The sequence below is a fragment of the Artibeus jamaicensis genome, unplaced genomic scaffold (genome assembly GCF_021234435.1).
Source record: "Artibeus jamaicensis isolate MK-2021 breed Jamaican fruit bat unplaced genomic scaffold, CSHL_Jam_final contig_444, whole genome shotgun sequence".
Taxonomy (NCBI): Eukaryota; Metazoa; Chordata; class Mammalia; order Chiroptera; family Phyllostomidae; genus Artibeus; species Artibeus jamaicensis.
Genome location: NW_026521831.1, coordinates 2,207,787 through 2,229,978, shown reverse-complemented (window position 1 = coordinate 2,229,978; position 22,192 = coordinate 2,207,787). Strand labels below are relative to the sequence as shown.

At 52.9% G+C, this 22,192-nt stretch overlaps 1 protein-coding gene across 5 annotated transcripts in view; it reads left to right on the top strand.

The window, feature by feature from the left end:
* Positions 1 to 22,192, top strand: part of PPP2R5C (protein phosphatase 2 regulatory subunit B'gamma) — a 124,525-nt gene that overhangs the window by 51,270 nt on the left and 51,063 nt on the right. The gene's annotated exons all lie outside the window — the stretch shown is intronic.

The window sequence follows — 22,192 nt, the reverse complement described above, 5'->3', positions numbered from 1 at the left end:
TGGATTGAGTGCGGGCCTGTGAACTAACGGATCGCGGTTGGATTCCCAGTCAGGGCACATGCCTGGGTTGCAGGCCAGTTCCCGGCAGGGGACGCGTGGGAGGCAACCATACATTGATATTTCTCTCCCTCTCTCCTTCTCTTCCCCTCTAAAAATAAATGAATGAAATTAAAAAAAAAAAAAAAGAACACATTTGCCTTTTTGGGCCTGTCGCCGAGACAGGATCTAGGCAGATATACTCAAGACAGAGAATGCCGCCGTAGACTCCCTACTGATGCCAGGTGGCTCCCCACTGGTTCCCGAAGGCGCGCTGTGCTTACTCCCCAGGAGAGAGGATTTCCGCATACGTCACCCAGGTGCTGCCACTGTCGTCAGCTCATGTTCACACGTCTAGCCCACGTGGTCTGTTATCGCAGGGGGAGCTGCACGGGGCCTCTAACCCCACGGCGCTCCCCCCAGACAAGCCCAGGTCACTTCACCTGGCAGAGGACCATCACCTCAGAGCTGGAGGCAGGGTCTCAGTTGTGACTTTGAAGGTTCTGACCCGATTCAGCCCTGCTTTGAGGCTGACCACAGCTGAGGGGAGCCTGGGTCAGTGGGAGTCAGAGCAACAGAAGGTCCCCTGAGCTGGGCCTCCCGACAGGGTGGGTCCGGAAGGGACCCGGCAGCAGTGCGTCCGGTGAGGTGGGTCGCTCTAGCAAAGGCACTTAGGGAAATCCAACATATTGGGTTATTTTCTTAACCACAATTCCTGTTAAATTGGCTGAAATTGTAGGTACTTGAATTTAAAGGTATAAAAGAAAAATTTAGAATATAAGGCAAAGAATCCAAAGAAGAGCCAGCAAGCCTGTCCTCAGGGAGTTTGCAGCCAAAGTGACTGGAAGGGCACAGATGTCTGCACAGGGAAGTCAGCTGACAGCGGCCAGAGGGGTGAGAGGGTGGGGACTGCAAAGCGTTTCTGTGGGATCAGGGCTTTGGGGCCTTGGCAGTGAACGGGTGTGCTCGGCGACTGTCACAGGGGAGAGTGCGAGGCCCTTGGTCCACATGCAGAGGACAGAGTGTGCAAGCAGAAGAGGCGGCTGTGCAGGGTGCCAGCCGCGGTCCGCTCCGGGAACAGCCGTGTGCCGCTTGAGGTTTGTCCATTTTCCCACAGGGGGCTCCTGCTCTCCTGCTACCCACTCCTTTAGGACGTCGTTTATGTCTTAACTACTTCCAAAAAAGAATTTTGGTATGGCCTAAAATGTTAGAATGTGTGCAACAGTGTATTAAAGGGAGAAAAGCTTAGTAGAAGCCAGTTTGGAGGGCCAACTTAACTTGAAAATGGAGCTTATTCAACAGGCTCAGAAAAAAGTTTATGCTACTCCTGGGCCAGTGGGCACAGCACCTTTCTAGCTCCTGTCCAGTGGGTGATGCTAGAAGCCCCGCAGGCCCACAGGCAGGTGCCCGCCCCCTCTCTGATGCCGCGCCACTCTGCCCTGGTGCGTTCCTTAAGGAGGTGAAAGAACGAGCCTGATGTTTACCCTGCCTAATGTGGGTTTCATTTGTCCAAAGGTGCTCTTAAGTGAACAGCAGTGTTATGATGTAAACATGAAGGCAAAACTGAAAAGAACCAGTCAATAGCCTGAGATTGGGAGAGAGGCTCTAACACTGGCTCTTAACAGGACTCAACTGACAGAACCAAAGACTGGCAGGGGCTTGGCAGAGGGTGAGAGGAACCGCCTGTCTGTCTGTCTTCTCACTGAAACAGGACGTACCACAGGGGCGGAATGACCCTCTGGGTCCCCTTTCGGGACAGTTGGGACTTCGGATCCTGCACTGTATTGAGCACTAATAGTCAACGTAGAAATCTGTGAATTTGGTGACCAGGGGGTTTTTGTTCTGTCCTTTCCTCCACTCCGTGGGTAGCCCTGGGTTCCTCTGAGTATAGGACACCCCCCCACCTGTGGCACAGGAGATGATTTGCTGAATCAGAGCTGAACATTATTTTAGTAATTATACATTGATGAGTATGAAGTACATAAATAGCATGTCAAAACTGTGATTTCTTGGGTTACTATTACTTAGGTCAGAGCTTAGTAAAAAGTGTGTTCACTGAAAGAAAAGCACCAAGTAAACATAGAGCGTGGCTGTGCACAGTGTGGCAGAAATTGAGGAGCCTTTGGTGGACGCCTGAAGTGTGGGGAGCCCTGGGACCCGCCTGCTCCAAGTTCACTGCCTGAAGACGGCTCCGAAGAGCCCTTCAGTCTCTTGCATTTGGCTTCAAGTGCAGAAGCCCGTGCAGCTGCACTTGGAGGCTGCCGGGCCAGCATCCGGGCACCACAGCCACAGTTCCCTCCCTCCTTGTGGCCTCCACCCCTGCCAGGCAGCTTCTCTGCTTGTCTCTTCACCTCTTTTCCACAGTGTTGTGGCTGGAGCCAGGTATCAAACCGGCCGAGTCACCTTTTTCTTCGTTTGCAAAGTGGGGGGCATGATAATCCTCCCCCGTGGAGTAGCCGTGGGTGTTCAATGAGGTGAGGGTGTGAGCCCTCGGCACGGAGTCAGGAACACACTCAGATCAGCACTGTCGGGGGTGACGATGGTCTCCCTGCCCAGTTCCTCCCAGGCTTCCAGGTTCAGATCCAGTTCGTGACAGCTGGTGGCTGATTGCTTCAGTTTTCAGGAGAAAAGCTTCCCTTTGGCCAGAGCATTGCCTTCTAACAGAGTTGTTCACTCTTGACCCAAGCTGCTTGGGAGGGGCTCCAGGTGTTGGCCAAACCCCTGCAGCCCACAGTGGGCCAGCAGGTGCTGGGTGCTACTATTAACTGGCTGCTGACCAGTTCTCATTAGTGTGGGCAGGGCGGGGGCGCTCCCCCCAAGGCAGCCTCCACCCTTCTGGGGTGAGCAGTCTTGGCGAGCTCCGCCTGGCCAGAGCAGCTGTTTTGAGAAAATGGGTTACTAAAGGTCAGCTAAGAGATGCCCAGACTTAGAGGGTTTGGCACAAGTTGTTACAGGGTCACAAAGCTGCCTGAAACCTCGACGACGTAGTGACGTGGTGTGACCACTCTTCAGAAACTGCCGTGTGGCCTGGTGACCCACCGGTCGGTCGTCAGTTTGCGTTCGTTCTCGGCTCCGCTGGCAGCCCCGAGGCCCCTCCTCCCTCCCCCCTGGAGAGGACGCAGTGCTGTGGGGCAGGGGGACCTGGGTTTGAGCTGCGGCCCCGCCGGCTGCTGTCAGGCCAAGTGTCCGTTCCAAAGCGGAGCGCCGCACCGGGGCCGTGGTGAGGGTCGGGCAGCTCAGAGTCGGAAACCTGCCGACTGATGGAAACAGCCGAGCACTGCTGGTGGGCGTCCCTCAGATGCTCTCTCCACTGCGCCAGGAAGGCCTCCTTGAGCGTCTGAGCAGGGTGATACGTCGGACCCCACAGGCCTGGCTCTGGGACTGGACAGCCATTGACCTCGTCTGCCCGCTCGGGCCGTGAGGTCCTGCGCGGGGCTAGCAGCAGTGACAGCGACGCCGAGGCCAGCGTCAGGAAGAAGTGATCTTTCCCATCTGTACAAAAAGTCTCCACAAGAAAGGAGGTGCCCAAAAATTACGGCTTGAAGTGATCCCTGGTAAGGCATCGAGGTGTAGCTGCCAGCGTCCACCAGCCACCAGTGATGTCACCTGCGTGGGCGTTTTCCTCTGTCGTTCATTCCGCTGCTGTCCCGGGACAGGTGGCTCAAGGGAAATGCTCTTCCCAGACCCACGTCTCGTAGGTGAAACTTCAGTCCTGGCATCGAGTCCCTTCAAGTCATGAGGTCATGTCATGGTTGCTTAAGGCTCTCAGGCTGTCAGGCTGCCTGGGGCATGTGCACAGAGGGCTAATGCATTGTGGTGCCGCGTGGCTTTCTCAGGGGTCTGCGTGGGCGTCGGAGGAGGGAGCCTTGACTGTGAGCTGGGAGAATCAGACATGGGCCCTCTGACCGGCACTAGCCTTGCCTCTCCCGGGTGACCGGGCCGGAAAGCCCTGAGAAAAAGTCCCCAAATCTTGGCCATTCATTTTTTTTTATTCAGCTCCTGCGAGCATGTGATTTTGAAAAAAAGCCTCAGAAAGGTTAGGTCTGGCAGGATCTTCTGTTTTGCTTCCCTTTCTTGCCAGATTCCTGGAGGAAGCGGGTAGTGTGTTCCGAGCATGCGAACAGTGAGAACACAGCCTTGTCGTTTACGCTTGAGGATCTCCGACTCCACCTGGCTGATGGCCCAGTGGCCTGGAACTACTCCTTACAGCCCAGGGACCACCGCTCCTTAGCTGGGGCCATCGAAGGGAGACTGGCACCTGGAGGAATGGCAGTGTTCTTGGCCCTTTAGACCAAAATCACAGCTTCTGGGGCCCTGTGTACGTTTATAGCTAGTTTTTGTGACGTTCAGCCATTTGTAAAGGAGTCATTCTGTAACTTTGGAAATTTGTATCTCAAGGATCTGAAGGTCTTCTTCAAATTGCTATCTAAACCAAATAAACTTATTTAAATATACTATCTAATTGGATATTAAAAACGCTCTTTAGACTAGCAAAATTTAAGGATTACATGCATAAACTTAAAAATCCCGTTTGGCCCTGGCCAGGCGGCTCCACTTGTTGGAGCCCCCTCTCACACAGCAGCAGGTTGGGGTTGGTTCGCGGTCAGGGCTCGCACAGGGGCAGCCGAGTGGCTCCTCTTTCTCCCCTTTCCTCTTTCTCTAAAATCGATAAACTTATCCTCAGATGAGGATTAAAGAAAAATTAAAAAAAATAAAAGTCCTGCTTACCCATATGTATATATACTATTGTATGTAACATATTGAACAAATACAGTTCTAGTTCCAGCCTTAAATCCTAAAATGAGATGAGTATTATATAGAAGAGCACTAAAAAGAATAGAGAAGAAATATGAAAGCACGTTAGCCTAAAAATACAAGACCTTTCAAAGTGAGAGGCAGCAAGTACTTCTGTGAGATCAAGCAGGAGGGCCACGCAGGCGCACTGACTCGGGCAGAAGGCCCAGCGGTGTTTGGAGGAGGGGACGGAGGCCAAGGGAGGGGACGGTTACACCTGTGGGACAAGGCCCTTGCAGAGCAGCTAACACGGCGATGCTGATTCTGAACGGTTAATTCCCTGTCCAGTGCTCGTCAGCCTAGTAGTCGTGACGCCCGCACCTGCTTTCTTCTTCTGCGGGGCACGAGGCTGCCCCGGGCCGGCAGCTCCAGTTCCGTGTTGAAGTGGCTCGATTTACACTGGTGTTTTTTGGTTTTTTGCCAGGCAGATGCTACAGAAAAGCAGGGGCCATGACCTTCCTTCTGGGCAAAGGTGAATTCTAGGCAAAAAAGATTCAGGCAGGCAGGATCGCTCCCTCACACGGAGCTACGGTCCACAGGATGACAAAGCCACCATGAACATGTGTGACCTAGTGTTTGAGTGGCCAGAGCTGGGGGTACACAGTCCGTGAGGCCCAGGGTGCAGGGGGACGCATCCACTCCCAGAGCAGGTGGTGATCGGGAGTTACTAGGGCGAATCGGGAGACTTCCGGAGACGGGTGTGTGTGCCATGATTTAAGTTTAACACGTAACTGTTCAGAGAGAGAGGCTCTGCAGTTTCTCAAAATTTAGGATGAGTAGAAACCACTTTCTCTCATGTAATGCAGTGAAAATGGGAGTAGGTGGAACCCGGCCTCCACACCCACTGGGCCAGGCGCCGACCGGCCTGGCCGGAGCACCCTCGGGCTTGGCCCTGCCCCGTCCCCCGGGACTTCCACGTTTCAGCCACAGTCGTCTTCAGGGTCCGGCCCCAGCCCCATCTGACCCATCACTAGGTTTTCTTCTGCCACCGCACCCTGGGCTCCCGTCCTTAGAGGCTGGGCTCCCCCCTCTGCGGTGCCCTTGTCCTTTCTTCTTGGGCCTGTAAGTCCTCACTGTTTGGTTGATGCCTTTAAACACGTTGTTTTAAGAAATATTTTCTCAGGTTTTCTTGCTGCAGAGGAGAGGCTTCTAGTTTTGTAGTCACGGGGCAAAGCGCTCCGCCAAGCGCGGCTGTCACCAGCTTTGCCTGCGGTCTGCCGCCCGCCCCCCGCCCTGCTACTGGGGGCCGTTGGGGCTTCACCTGTGCGTCCCAGGTGGCTCCCCTGCCACGCCACTGTCCTGTCCCCGTCTCCCAGCTGTCCAGCCAGCCTCCCTTCCCCACCTGCCCTCTAGCTAGTAGTCCCATTGCCTTGAAGGTGTGAGCCCTTCACAAAGTTCACTGTCATTTTTCTGGATAAATGTGGTCCGTCTTCCTCCTGTAACTACAAAGTAAAGCATTATTTATAACTTTTTTACTGCAAAAAAACCTGGTCTGATTGGTTAAATCATAGCACATATGTACGGTAAAATTCCAGACAGTTGCAGACAGTGTTGGTCTGTTTATTGATCTACGGGGCATTCCGACGCGGTTGAGGGAACAGAATAAGGAACATGGGGACCTGGCGCCCAGCAGCACACGGATGGGACGCGGAGTGCTGTGCGCTCGGAGACCAGGCGATGCCGTGTCGGGGGGGCACTTCTCTCTGCGCTCCCGCTCTGCGATGTTTGACTTTTTCTGTTTTTATTTCATAGCAAACATGTATCATTTTTCTGAAAACAAAATTCTTCAAACATATCTGGTACATGTGAATGCATCAGATAGTTGGCAGTTCAATACTAAGTTCCAGTTTGGGTTTTTTTGTAATTTTATTGTTAGAGAGAGGGGAAGGAAGGGAGAAAGACAGGGAGAGAAACATCAGTGTGTGGTTGCCTCTGGCATGCTCCCCGCTGGGGGCCTGGCCTGCAACCCAGGCATGTGCCCCGACTGGGAATCAAACCAGCGGCAGTTCGGTGTGTAGTCCAGTGCTCAGTCCACTGAGCTACTTCAGCCAGGGCATAAGTTCCAGTTTCATTTAAAGACAAGTGGTTGACTTATACAGGGAGAAGGATTTCAAGGATGTATAGATTCACACCCTCAGCTCTTTACCGTCCCCACTGCGGGGCCCACATACCAGCTCCCACCCTGGATTTGAGAAGGAGAAACGGCAGGTTCCGCCCCCGCTCCTGTGGGCAGACCCTGTCGTGCCTCACCGGACTGCTGCTGGGCACCGGCCTCTGAGATGGGCTCTTTCCCAGTCTCACGGAGCCAGAGAGAAAGAACCCAGGCTTCGGGTGTGGAGACTGGGGCTCAGAAACCTCCCACAGCCGGTCACAGCCAGGCCACCACAGTGTTTCCCGCGGCCCGGCCTGCTGTCCGCTTCCCGGTTTTGTCTGTCTTCTTTCCCTGTGCGCTGCTGGCCCCCACCCTCCAAAACACAGTGGCACCATAACCCTCTGTGAGCCTGAAAGTAGAACTTCAAGGATATTTTCCACTCAAATCTAGTTGAGTCAAATCGACAGAACTAAAAAGTCCGTGGACCCACCAGAGAGAGCGGCTCCTCGGTGACCTGGCAGGCGCATGTGTCGCGGTTGGGTCTGGGGTTCGTGCCACCTCTTTCAGCACACCTAAGGAGTGTGCCCGGTGCAGAACCTCCCAGAACCAGAGCAGCTGGCACCACCAAACCGACAGCCCGCCTTTCGTTAGGGACAGATGTCGTTGCTGAGTGCAGTGCATCAGTGGCCTGCTTGCTGATGCCTGGGGAGGATGAAAAGCGTTGCTTCCATGATGGACATTTTTTAAGGACTGGAGCATAAACAATATTGAGTGACAGAAGCTAAGAAGTCTCCTGGCATCTGATGACCAAAAACACGGTAACCAGTAGTGTTTACTGAGGACACAGTCCATTCCTCTGAGCACATCACTTCCGTTAGTTCACACTGGGGGCAGTGTTCCCCATTTTCCAGTCGAGGAGCCTGAGGCCCAGAGAGGTCAAGTACCGTGCTCATGGTCACCAAGTGGAGCCGGGTTCCAACCCAGGTCTCCCCACATCCTAGGGCCTTTGTTGTGCTGCTGCCCGAGTCTTGGGAGCTCTGTCAGTGTTTGCTGAGTGAAAGAGTCAGAGTCAGACACCGAGGGGCAGCTGCGTGTAGTGGTCCGCCCCGGGTTTAGAGCTGGGGCCATGCAGGACCAGTCCGGGAAGGGGCTTTGTACAGAGCCGCAGAATTTAGAGGACTAGGCCGTGCAGAGCTCCCCAGAGGCACCGGCTCTGGTCACCGCAGCCGCAGGCGGCTGTGGCGTGGAGCACAGAGCAGCCTCCCACTGCAGGCCCGGCGAGTGCACGCCCCGTCCGCAGAGGCACGTCCGCCGCAGGTGCAGTGAGGCCCTCTGGTTTCAAACCCAGAGCCATCGGGAGTGAAGGTTCCCGGGCCGGAGTGCTGCCTGCCAAGCAGGGCACCTTTGAGACCAAGAGCCAGGCCAGGACCAGGGCCCAAGATGGGCGAGTGGCCCGGAGTCTGGTGTCTCTCGGGAAGAGCATGCTGGCTGGGCCTGCAGACACGCTGGGCCCACCCTGCCTCAGAGACCATGGAGACTGCTGCCCCCAGACAGCTTCTTGTACGTGGTTCCCTTGGCACCGCGTTCAGTGGCTGCCTCTTGCCATCCCCCACAGGACAGCGGACAGTGGTGCTCCTTCTCATGCCCAGGAGACTCGTGTGGCCCCAGGCAGAGCCCCGTAGTAGGGGCAGACCTGACCCTTACCAAGCCCCACTGCCTCGGGAAAGGAGGAATTGAGTGGATGTGTGTGTATATTCGACTTGAGGCATAATCTGTTTCTTGTGCAGCTTCTTAAATTTTTTATCGAATATACGGGGTGACATTGTTTAATAAAACTACATAGATTTCAAGTGTACGATGCTGTAACACATCCTCTGTGTATACCACTGTGTGTTCACCGTCCAAAATCGAGTCTCCATCATCATTTTACTTCCCTTGTACCTCTCCTGCCTCCCCCATCCCCCTTTAGTTTCTTAGGGGGTTTGCGGTCAGATACACAGAAAAGAATCCGCTGTCTTTCAGCAGACACCAGAGCGCTGGAGCGTTTCTCGTTTTAACACAGCGTAAAGACAAAGATGGTGGGGTGGCGTGTTCTTCTCCAGGGAAACGGGCCGTTCGCTCAGCTGCGTGGATGGTCCACCCAGCGTGTTGCAGTTGGGTGTGATTCTGGCAGCACGGTGTACTCGGCGCTTCTGTGAAGCAGCGAGAGGTGCACGTCGTCTGGGCGGTCCGTCTGCACCCCGGCACCTGTGACAGCAGAAGGTAGGTGCCCTACACTCCAGACCCGGCATCTCGCTTGGTGCTTGCTTTGCACAGCTGGCGAGCCACCACGGGGGGTTCCTGGAGCTGACTGTGTGTGCTCCGTGTGGGGACCACCTAGACTCTCAGCCTCAGAGCCATGCCAGCCCTCGTGACGGGATCCAGGGGACGCACCACAGAGCAGTGCTACTGCTCATCACGTCTGCCGTCAAGGGTCCTCTCTGAGGGGTTGTAGGCATGAGAGCGAGCACAGCGCTGATGTCACCCCCAGGATCACCTCAGTGTCACAGACCTGGGACCAGGCCCTGGCTGGTCACACCTGCCAGGTACAGGTAGACGCACCTGCCGAGGGCTCATCTCCCACCAGCACAGCCCTCCAGTGTCTCGGTCTCACTGTGTCCACCCTCTGGGGGGCCTCCTCTTCGTCCTCTTTGTATTGAGACGGCGAGGTGTCAGGGTTCTCTCATCCTCTGCATTGGGCATCCACCTGGCCCAGGGGCGCTCTGTCTGAGAGAGAGTCCCTGGTTGTGAACACCTGCGGTTTTGTCCTCATCGGTGTCACTGGTTTGTGACACATTTGCTGAATGCCTGTCACTTGCTGGGAGACAAGGTAGACAGAGGAGACCATGCCCCCTCTGGGCCTCCGTCCCTCCCAGGACTACAGCAAGAGGTCAAGTCAGAGCAGGTCAGGGGCCCAAGGAAGGCTCGTCCGGCTCCCAGGAGGCCGTGGGCCACTCCCCACTCAGGGCTGCCGGGCCCGTGGGGGCAGGAAGGCCTGTCGTTTGTTACTCCTCACTGGCCGTGTCTCGACCACTGTGGGCCTCTTACCAGGATTAGTTGATGGCCGGATGAGGTGTGGTGTGGAACCCAGCACAGGTTAATAGTAACGCTACTAAATAATATCAATTATGAGTGAGCAGATCCCGGGGGTGGGCACTAGAGGGATCTAGCGCTGATTTTCATCTGTTTTGCTTCCCCACAAGGGGACACACGTGTGCACACGGTCCCCCGGCTCTGTGGCTCCCCACGTGTGCCACGAGGCCAGCATCTCCGAGGCCCTGGGGGCACACAGCCCTGCGGCCCATTGGACTGCGTTGTCCGGACCCCCCTGCTGCGGCCCTGGGCCAGCGGAGGTGTGAAGAGCCCAGAAGGGCTGTGAGAGAGCACGCGTGCACAAAGAACCACTCCCGTCTGCGACTCCGAGAGGGAGTGGAGAGCATCAACCGGAACTGCCACGAGCCTGTGCAGTTTCCTCCCCACAGCTCTGCACCGTTCTGTCTGCCGCTGCACCTGTTCAGAGTTCCGGAGTCTTCCTTCGGCAGCTTCTCGTCGGTCCACTGTGGTCAAAGCAGTTACTGCCTGAAATGGTGCCTGCCCTCGTGCTGCGGATAACTACTGCCAGGCGGCTGGAACTGCCGCTCGCCGGTGTGTACGGTCCGAGGACTTGGTTTCTGGTGCTGCCCCGCACGCGCCTGCCAGTCCGAGTGGGAGGCCTCGCCGCCTCTGTCCTGATGGTGAGCGTCGTGGGGTTCCCCGCGGGCCTTCCAGAACCAGCTGCTGAGCAGGAAGGTGGCCCTCATCACAAATCAGACTGTTTGCAATCGGTATCTTCACTCCTAGGCGTTTGACCCATCTTAATCTTCCCCTACAAAAAAACCAAGGCTTCAGGCTCAACTAAGATCTCTGGAGTGCCTCTTGCATGTCACGTGTCACCTGTCCCAGGTGGTGGGGGGGCATGTTTCTGAATGTACAAGTACACGTGTGTCCACAAGGGGTCATGTAGCTTAAGGAACCTGAGGCTTAGGTGGTCATGACTTCCCCTGTTCTTACTGTGGCGGAGTCCAGACCAGAGACCTTTGTTTCTTCCGGGACGCTTCCCTGGGAAGGCTGCTCGCATTGGTGAGGAGCTCTCCTGCGGAAACAGCGGCTCCAGGCCTCCTCCCCCCAGTCCCGGGTGAGGGTGCCTGTGCTCAGCGGCAAAGGGCTAGCGCGAGCCTGACCTTGGCTCCAGCCATTGCGTTTTGAACCGGAAGTACCTGTCTTGTAAAACTTCACTGTAATTTCATGAGAAGGGGGGGGTCGGTGGTAGAGTTGTTAGGACAGTGTGTATCACTCCTTCGTGTATGTGAATAAAGTCGGGCTAAAGAATCATGGGGGAAAAAAAAACAGCCAAAAAAAAAAAAGAATCATGGAAAAGCCGAAAGGGAGTGTGGGTGGCTAACACCCCTCCGAGGGAGGGAGGGAGCAGAGAGCGTCAGGCTCGGGTCGGGAGGGTGTGGCAGCCCCTTGGCTGTGGGATCCACAGAAGATCTGCTCATCCCGAGCGGATTTCCACCCCGGACTCGGCCCCAGTGGCACAGAGCTGCTCCTGCAGGGAGGAGGGCACAGGCCGACGGCCTGCACGGTGGGGTTCACGGGGCACTCACAGTGGGTTCTGAGCTGCGGGCTGTCTCCTAGAAAGCGCGTTCGAGGCAGAAGTGCGGTGACTCAGAAACTGCAGGCCAGCCTTCCGCTGTCACCTCGGCCGGTGGCCGGTGGCCGGAAGGAACGCCTGTGGCTTCCAGTGTTTCCTCTGGAACGCCACCAGACGAGGTCCACGAGGCCGACAGCACCCGTTGTTCTTAAACAAACGAGCACAGCAGGGGCGTCGTGCTGCGGTCATGTCTGCTTCCCGTCACCAGGGTCGCTGCCTCTCCTTGACACTAGGTCGTGCACACAGCGGGAGGGGCTCAGGGCCGAGTTTACAGGGAACAGCCCCCAAGGAGCCTGACAGAGGCAGGCCCGACGTGTGCGCTGGGGCTGGACCCTGGTGTCTCCTCGAGGCCAAGCCGCTGCCATGTGGAGGGCAAGCCATCTTTTCATGGTCACAAGAAAAAGAAAACAGCTGCAAGTGCCAGACACGCTCAACTTGGAGGACATTGATTTGGGGAATGTATATATTAGAATGGACAAACTCCGATACTTGTATTTTGACATTGAGGAAGTTGTAATTTTGAAAATCATCAAGTTAGGAACCGTTGTGTAAGTGAATACACATACACGAGGATTAATGTGTACGTGTATTCATAGTGTGTTGGCAAGGATTAATCCAAGATTGCAATTATGTGGATGCTAAGGGTCGGAGCAGGAGTTAGCGTTCTCACATCATCTCCATAGAGGCAGTAGTTCATTCAGTCGCGTTCATCACGCTTTCCAGCTGTAGAAGTTTGGGTTTGTGGAGGTGGAGGTGGACGATGCCTGCCAGGCCAGCGCCTCAGGAGCCCAGCGCTGGAGCGTCACGGTCGCCTCCCGAGAAAACAGTGTCCCAAGACATTGGTTTCACGGACCAGCCTCTCTTTGGAAGGCGATCATCCTGCTTCCGGCCCCTCTGAACAGACCCGTCTGACTCCCCGCTCACGGGGCCACGCTTGCCCTCTGCTGCAAAGGCCTCTGCGGTGCAGACCTCCCTGCCCTGCGGGCTGCACGCCCTTCTGCCCCAGGACCTCTGGCCGCGAGGTTCCAGAGCGCCTGTTCCGCCGAGCAGTTCCTTTGAAGACCTCGATGTCATCTTAGGTCTGTGTAGACTTTGCACTCCAGCCTGGTGCATGTGGCATTGTTTAAACATAAGCAGGGTTTATTTTCATGGAGTGAATACAAGTATTTAAATATAAATAGGTTTTAAGTGATGGTATCTCTCAGTTAAATTATTTGAATGTGTTTCCTTCAGATTGATTTGTTCTTTCAACAGATACTGAGGTCCCACTGTGTGCTGGGCCAGTGTTAGCTATGAAGGCTAACGTGGTGAAGGACACAAAGGCCCTCCTCTGAGAATCTATGATTAAGGATGCAGTACGATCAATTTAGGGTTTGTAACGTGTAATCAGTAGTGTCCTCATTTAAAGTTCTGTCTTCGGGGGCATTGATTTTCCAGGAAAGTGTACCCTATAACTTCATTTGCCCTGTAACCTCCGGGACATCTGATTTGAGGAGTGGGCACCTGCAGACAGTCTTCCCCATGAGCAAGGCCTCGGTCCCCGCACAGCGGGCCTTAGCCTCCTTACACTGACTGGCTCCTGCTCACTCTCCTCCAAAGCCAAGGTCAAGTGCCCCCCAGGAAACCCAACTTGTATCCCTGTCCCCTAACCCCGGGGTTCCCATGGTACCTCATAAATCTCAGTCATAGCCCTTCTCACTTGTTCCAGTTGTTTCTTTTAGATCAAGCACAGTTGTCCCTCCTTGTCCTTGGGGGCTACATGCCAATATCCCCAGTGGGGGCCTGAAACCATGGCTAGTACTGCACACGACATACACTATGTTTTTCCTGTACAAACACCGATAAAGCTTGATGTGTAACTCATGTCGTAAGAGGCTGACAGTAACGGATGAAGTAGAGCAGTTACAACAGTGTGTAAGTGTGTGGGTGTGTTCTCTTGAAATGCTGTGTTGTACTGTGCTCACCCTCGTGATGATGTGAGGTGACGGTGTCTACACAGTGAGGTGGGGTGAGTGAGCGTGGGCCTTGTGACAGCGTCGGCCACTGTGAGGGGGCTGCAGCACACACGCCACCATGACAGTGCTCTGGTACCTGAGACAGCCGCGGGGCAACTGCCCGGCGGGAAGCACGTGCAGGGGACACCGGCCCTGTCCTGGGTGGGGCAGGGTGGGTGGCACACGGCTGTGCCGTACTACGCAGAGTGACGCAGTGGGAACTTACGAATTGTGTAGTTCCGGAATTTTCCACTTAATATCTTTGGACCTTGGTTGACACAGGTAACTAGGAGCACTGACGTTTTCATCCATCTCTGCTGTCTGCCTAGGACGGTGCTTGGCATGTGTGTTGGAAACACATTTTTAGATGGAATCCCTGTGACACAGGCCACCTGGGTGGGGTTGGAGCCTCTTCTGAGACCGCAGTTTCCACGTTCCAGTTGCTTTGCACCAGTTGCTTTTAGGTTGATGCCATACCCCAGTTACATTACGTATTTGGGGTTATAATTGTTGATCCGTTTTTAAGGCGGGAGAGGGAGAAATTTTATATAAACAGAAAAATACTAGAGATCACTTAGAACTTCATTTTCACTGGGAAATGATTTTCTGTTTAAAAAAAAAAAAAAAAGATATCCAGGGCTGAAATTCTTCAACAAAAACATCGTGTAGAGGAACATTTGAAAGCGTGTTGGGATTGTGTGTGTGCGTGTTTCCAGGCCCAAGTAACTCGAGGCTGGTTCGGAGGCCTTCGGGGCTGAGTCACCCCCGGCGTGTTGGAAAGGTCTCCCGGGCCGTGCATCGGAGCAGCTCGGGACACACCAGCTGGGGCCAGTGGTGGCCTGTGGGAGCAGAGAGGGGTTTTGTGTTTGTTTGTTTGCCATGTGAGCGTATTCCGTTTGAGATATAACTCACCTACCGAAACCCATAAAAGCAAGCGCAGTGAGCAATCACGAGGCCAGTACTCAGGTCAACACCAGCCAGACTAGACACCCTCCAGGTCCCATGTAGGCCCAGGCTGCCTGTTGCTATGCTCTGTGTAAATGACGTCATTCTGAATTAATCCTTCGTATCTCACCCCTGTCCCCCCAGTATTTTGCAGGACTTACCCCCTTCTCTTGTAGCTGTACGTCACTCAGCTCTTTAGTTTGGGGCCATTGTGAGATACTCACCACTGATGGACTTCGGGATGCGGGTGCTGCCCCAGACATCCTCTCCCACACAGTACATTGTGGTGCATGTGTGTGAGAGCCTCACTGGCTTATGTGCATGGGCACATGTGTGCCCTGCACTTGACCTCCACCCCCGCAGCCTCGATCAGCAGCGTGCGGGAGCCCCAGCTCAGCGCCTTCCAGCACTGTGTCCTCAGACCGTGGAATGACGGTCGATCTGTTGGGTGTCTGTCTGAGGCATCTCACTGGGGTTTCAATGCACGTCTCTCTAGCTTCGTTACTGATGGGTGACAGTCCTTTCATGTGTGTGTGATTAGCCATTTGGGTATATTTTGCGGAGCGCCTGGTTAGGACTTTTGCCTCCTTTTCTCTTGGTACTCTGGATTTTTCTTACTCGTCTGTTGGAAGAGTTGGTATATTCCGGACACGAATCTGTTGCCTGTATGTATTCAAGTAGCTCCCTACTCGGCGGCTTGTCTTTTCATTCTCAGTGGTGCCTCGATGAAGGAAAACGTTTGACTGTATGTGGTTCGATTTATCAATCTTTTAATGATTCCTTGTTGTACAGCATAAGTCCTTTTCTCTCTTTTCCTCTACCTAAGATACTTTCTGTATTTTTTAATAACATTAGCGCTCTGTCTTTCAGATTTAAGTTCTAACCTTCTAGGGCCTTATGTTTTTGTATATAATGTGATCCAACTTCTTTTCTCCCTCCTTCCCTCCGTTCGCCCTCTCTTTCCACTTCCTTTCTCCTTCCTTTTTTCTCTGGGTACCTACTTGTTCCACATATACATCGACTGTGGCCTTTCTTCGCTTTCTGTATTCAGTCGTTGTAAGTCAGGTATCCACATGTGCTCAGGCCTCTCTGGACTCTGTTCTGTGTGGCTTTGCAGGGCTCAGCAGCTTTCATTAATACGCTTTCCGGTTGTTCTTCTGCAAGGGTCCTGGCTGGTGTGGACCCTCTGCACCTTGGTGTACAGTTTAGAATCCGCTTCTCCAATTGGATGGTCTCTGTTGGGGTGGGGACCACTGGACCCGTAGGTCAGCTCCTTAGTCTGGGGAATGTCACCCCCAGAGTCCTAGCACGGACATCCGATGTGGTGGTGGGGCAGTGAGCGGGTCCCTGTGCGATGGGGAAGACGTGAGGCTGCCCGCCGCTCGGGGGGGGGGAGGGGAACAGGTGAAAGGGCGGTGGACCCAGAACACCGGAGGGATGGACAGGTAGCTCTTCCAATTAATGAGTTAAGCAAGCTAGATAGGTAGAAAAATAATAATCATTTTTTTCTAGCAGCTAAATATTTTTAAAGATACTCTTTACAGTAGCATCAGAACATAACAAATCCTGAAGAATAAATCTAAAAACTGACATACAACACATTTTTAGGAGAAAGGTGTAAAGCTGTATTGGAAGACACTGCAGGGAAACTTACCTGAAGAAACAGTCCACATTCACAGATTGGAGGAGTCAGCGGTGCAGAGACTGCCACTCTCCCCAGACCGATGCGGGAAGCTTGGGAGCCATGAGTAGCCGGGACGGCAGAGCCCGGTGAAGGGCTGGCTCTGACAGACGGGCAGTCTCGTTCTCGTGCTGTGCAGAGTGGGCGCGGGGAGCGGTGGCCGCCGCTGAGGTGGGCCTGCGCCTGTGGACACGGTCTAGGACAGAGGACACGTGGGAAGCGGGGCAAGGCGGTCAGACAGTGGTGCATGGATTTACTCTTTCAGAAACAGAATAATATTGCCGAACTTCTGTTTTCTTGGTGGGGGAAACTTGCCATCTGCTAAGTTTCCTCATATAGGAAATAGAGCTCAGTGGAATTTAGTGCATGCTAATGAAGCATGCCGAATTCATGCCAGATTGTTAGTAGTGGGATTTAACTTCACTCCTGCTCACTTTGTACCAGGAACACATGTATTACAAGACCAGGTGACACCATGGCTGAAGGCCTGGCTCTGTGCTTTGGAGAAAGTGCCCATTCATTTCCATTTTGTTTGAGGTACCTCTTGTGGGCTCACGACTTGCACACTGTCATAGACTCTCATGCGCCCCACAGGCCACGCCCTTGAGGAAGCGGGGTGAGCACTCGACATGGCGACACGTGGTCTCCTGGAAAGCCGAGCTGCTCCCGCTGTGCCACATGTGGGACAGGAAGTGGACTGCGCCCTCCTGAGTGTGCCTTTGGGGCACTGTCCCCTGACTTGGCATTCTCTAGGCCTGTCATTTTTGCGGCTCTGTCTCTGTGTGGCATTGGGGTCGCAGTCCTTGGAAAAAGCCACCATCTGCGCACCAGAACAGTGTGGCTCTGCTGCCTCTGTGCAGCTGTCGTGCAGACACTTGGTCCCTTTGGTACCTGGGAGTGTTTCTTTCCACCACCACGACTCGTCACGTGGGGGTGTGCTGGGCTCTTTTTCCTCCTTCTGAGGAGAGTTCACGTGATGCTGCTTTGCTCTCAGCGACAGTCGGTGATTCGGCCTCATCATACCGCATGCTACGGTCTCCCGGGTAAGAGTCTCATGTCACGTCTGTCAGTCCCTCTGCAGGTGCAGCACACGTTGCTTGCAGGTGGCTGTGACAGGATTGCCGTTTCAGATTCCTGTGTACACGCCGCACGGGTCCTCACTGCCTCGCACGCTCTCCAGACTCAGTCACACACGCCTGGCACAGAGCAGGCTCCAGCGCACACCTCCAGCACGTGCCAGTTTGTATAGTAAATGTTGGTGCATCTTTTTCATTCTTTGTAGCAGAAGAAAATATAAGTAGTAGTGTGTCATCACCTTGGGAACCCCCGGCTCGTCCCCATCTTGGAGGTCTTGGGTCAGTGGACCAGGTCCACTCTGTGTGCTAAGCCCTGTGCTGCGGATGCAAGAGACCAGGAGCACTTGGCAAGCCAGAAGCTACTGTTCCCACCTGCTCTCATGGTAACCGTCATTATTTATTAACTGCAGACTTCCCTTTAATAAATCTTTTTAAAAGAGCCCTGGCTGGTGTGGCTCAGGGGATTGAGTGCCAGCCCGAGAACCAAAGGGTTGTTTGGTTGATTCCCAGTCAGGGCACAGGCCTGGGTTGCAGGCCAGCTCCCCAGTAGGGGGCGCATGAAATGCGACTACACACTTTTTCTCTTCCTCCCTCCCTTCCTCTCTGTCTAAAAATAAACAAAATCTTTTTTAAAAGAATAATACATGCATTCTTATCTCCACCTTCTTTGTGTTATTTCCGATGCCAAGGTCAATGCCTTCTCCCCCTGCAGGTTTTACATAGGCTGTCCATACATTTTCCCCCAGCTTTCATTGAGGATTGACCTTGAAATAATCGGGAAGTATCCCAAGTTCACCATAGCAAATAAGTGAAAATACCAGGGGAGAGGATAGGGTAAAGAGATTTACACAAACGTAAGGTACCTATGGTAGTATTTGTGTAGAAGAATGTTACAGCTCTTGACTGCAAAAACAATAAACGGAAGTATGAGTTAATGTCCATACCGTTATAACCCAAACCGTGCGGGCCTCCTTGCTGTTCCCATTCTCAGGTCAGCAGTGTCAGCGCGGCGCTGGACTTCCAGCAGAGTCATGGGACTTTTCCTGGCAGGTGGCCTTTCTGGTTCAGGAGCCTTGTCCTTGGGCAACTCCGACAGGCTGCACTTGAGTTTTGGCTCAAGTTGTGCTGTTTAGTTGATACTCTTGGGACCAGCACTGTCCGTTAACACGCTGTGAAACAAGTGTGTCTGTGTTATTAGTCCGTGTGCAGTTTAGAATTACAATAAAGCCCCAGTCACTCATGGGCAGAATTCAAAATCTCCTATTTTGTTCATTCTGCTCCAAGAAGTAAGATTTGAGTCAAATCTTAGGGTCATGATTTCTTTTCTTCGAATATTAGTAACGCTAACTTGAAGACTTTTCTTTTTTATCCTCACCTGAGGACACACTTATTGATGTTTAGAAAGAGGGGAAGGAAGGGCGAAAGAGAGGGAGAGAAACATTGATGTGAAAGAGAAAGAAATCATTTGCCTCCTGTATGCACCTTGACCAGGAATCGAACCTGCAGCCTTTTGGTTTACAGGATGACACTCCAACCAAGTAAGCCACACCAGCCAGGGCAAGGCCTTTTTTTTTTGTACTTTTTTCCATTACTATTTATTCCCAAGACTTTATTTTTAATTACAAAAATAACTCTTTTATACTGTTAAAAACTCAGAATACATAAAGGCCTAACACATATTCTTGCACCATCTCCACTGGTTTTGATTCCCTGGTGGTACCAGTCCTAATAACACAGCAGGAAGTGAAGTTTTTTTCAATGTAGTGACCAATAAGAAGCTAAACTAAGTTGCATTCAAAACACAAGTGGAGCCCTGGCTGGTGTGGCTCACTGGGTTGAGTGCTGGCCTGCAAACCAAAAGATCGCTGGTTCAATTCCCAGTCAGGGCACATAGCTACCTGTGTTGCAGGCCAATTCCCAGTAGGGGATGTGAGAGAGACAACCACACACTGATGTTTCTCTCCCTCTCTTTTTCCCTTCCTTTCCCTCTCTCTAAAGATAAATAAATAAAAATTTTTTAAAAAGAAACATAGATATATTTTATAGTAACTAGAGACGTAATGTTTTTATTATTGTGTTCAATTTGATTGTTATGATAGAGATATTTTTAAAACAGTAAAATTATAAAAATAACCAAGTGAGGTTTTAAAAAGTAAAAAGAGTTTGTAAGATTATAATCCCCAACTTTGTAAATGAACTACATACAAAAACAGTATAGTAACATCTTCACTGTCTGGAACCCTGAAAGAATTGACGTAATTTCTACAAAGTTAAGATTTTCCTTGCCTTTTAGAGGAATTTCAGATTGAAATTTTATGGGAGAAAAAGGTTTTCGTCTGTTCTTCCTTTTTAATTGTAATGTGTTTGTTTCGCTGATTTGGTGATAGCTGAGTCTTTCTTCTGAAGGCCGGTCACTGTCCTGTCTTTGAAAGGGGCCGGTGCTTCCAGGGCTTTTGGTGTATGTAAGACGGCTTTGCCGCCCCCTTTGCTGTCTTTGCCTGGAATGACCCGGCATCGTGTGCACTCTGACGCCCTTGTGTAGTGTGTTGCGCAGTCACGTCTGTGCTGTGGCCCTTCGTGCAGGGGCTGTGGGTGAGGCGCCCAGCGTGTGTGCGCTCATCCCCACGCTGTGCCGCGGCGCCTGCCTCAGGAGGGTCATGGGATGTGCCCAGAGGGGTCACTGCCACATCTTAGAAGCCATGCTGATGAGAGTAGGTCCCGAATGAGGAGTGAGGAGTGTCAAGGGCGCCCTTAGGAGTAAACGGGGGGTTTTCCGTTATCTGCAGCGCCAAGAACCTGAGAATGCCGCCCGTTCCAAATACACGCGCCGTGACTGCAGAAGGAGTTTGTGAGGGGACCCTGCAGCCTGGAGGGTGAACAAAGGGTGTCAAAGTGGGTGAGGATGGAAGACAGGCAAGAAGGCCGTTCAGAAAATGAAAGCTTTTCATTGAAAAAGGCTGGGTGGTTGAATGTTAAGGGGCCCAAGCACTGTAATGATGTTATTTTAAATGGTTGAACAGTCCTGGGTAATTAGTGTTTATGAATCAGATTTTGGTTCCCATGGTCTCCGAAGTGCCCTGAAGGCGTATGCCTTAATGCCCTCACCCTGCTGCGTGCAGTGCAGGCACTAGAGGCACACGGTTCCCCTCGAAGTGGGTCGACTCGGGTTTGGATGTGAGGGGGCAGAGCTGGAAAACCGTCACCTGGCACCTGCCCTCCAAACGCGTCCAGTTGGGAAGACGTGCTAAGCAAGGTAGGCACCTGTTGAAAGCAGGAGGAAGCGCAAAATGGCCAGCTCAGAGGAGTGCGTCCACCCCAACTGGGGAGGCAGGAGAGGCCTGAGCAGGAGCCTGAACTGGAGGTGGACAGCTAGGAGTGGGGTGGGGGTCGGGGAGCTGAACCCGTGAAAGCCCTGCGGCGCTGCACCCTGGGGCCAGCTGGGGCGGGGCAGTGACCTCAGCGGCTTGGGACCCCACTGAGGTTTGCGATGTGGGCTCAGCTGTCAGTGTTGGCCACATTTGAAGTTAAACCACTAAAAGGTGTAAGCATCATTCATTCACTCATTACTAAAATGGAAAACCTATTACATCTTTTTTTAACATTTTTAAAATTGTTGTTCAAGTATAGGTTTCTGTCTTTAACTCCCAGCCCACCCACCCAGCCCTCCCCCCCCCACAAACCTATTATATCTTAACAGAAGTAACATACTGTTAGGAAAATAGCCATGTTTTCTGAAACAAAAACAAATTTAGTAAGAGGGCGGCCTTGTTTTAAATTTTCACAAACCTTTTCTGTCTAGCTCCGTAGGAGAGAGCTGGCTTCCCCTCCGGGCCTCTGAGTCCTGTCCGCCACCGTGTCCTGGCGGCGGCGGGGAAAGGCCTGCCGGGGAACAGGAGTGTTCCTGTGGCCCGTTAGGACTCTTGCGGATGTTTTCTTGGATGTTACACTGACTCTCAACCACATGGAATCTGAAACCATATCAGTGAGCTGTCTGTGCATTTTATTACATGAAAACCCAGAGGGCTGTCTATCACTTTGAATGGCTCTTCTATCCTTGAACAATTTTTAAACACCATTTATTGATCACTTGGAAAATAGTGGTCACTGAATTACACAGATCTGCTAAGACAGTTTGCAAATCATGGGCAAATTTCAATATCTATCAATAAATCCCATTGTTCGTATCACCCTGCTCTCATCCTCACCCTGGGGAAGCTATCAAGCTCACACTGGCAGCTAGGAATTTTCCAAGCTTCCTGGAACTCCAGAAAGTCATACAGGGCTCCATTACTTTCCGGCCGGACACTGACCCTCTAGACCTGTTTCTTAATCTTGTGTCATTGTCAAGATTTCATGAAAAAAATGTAACTATGTACCTGACCCAGGTAGGCCCCAGTCAGTAGCAGTGATTGTCACTCTGGGAGCTCTCCTGTGTTGCTGCCATCCGATGTGGCATGTGCTGACTGTAGCCCAGAAAGAGGAACAGCAGGCGGGCGCGTTGAGGACACTCCTGCTGGGGTGTGTAACAGCTCATTCGGACCGGCTCCGGGCTTCCCTGTGGGGTCGCAGCAGCAGCGGACCTGCGGCAGCATCCTCCCGCGCCCGCGTGCGTGCATGCGGTGACTGGCGCTCAGGTGCTGTCTGAACGAATGCGTCCAGAGGGGATGCGTTTCGAATGATGCTCGGCGTGGCTCCAGACGTCGGCGTGTGAGAGGAAGCATGTGATCTGAGCGACGACCAGTGCTTTTTCCTTGCCGTTTTCTTTAAGGAATGTTTAACCTCTGTCCACCCCATCCCCTCTGCTTTTTTCTTGAATGTCCATTAATTCAAAATAAAAATAGT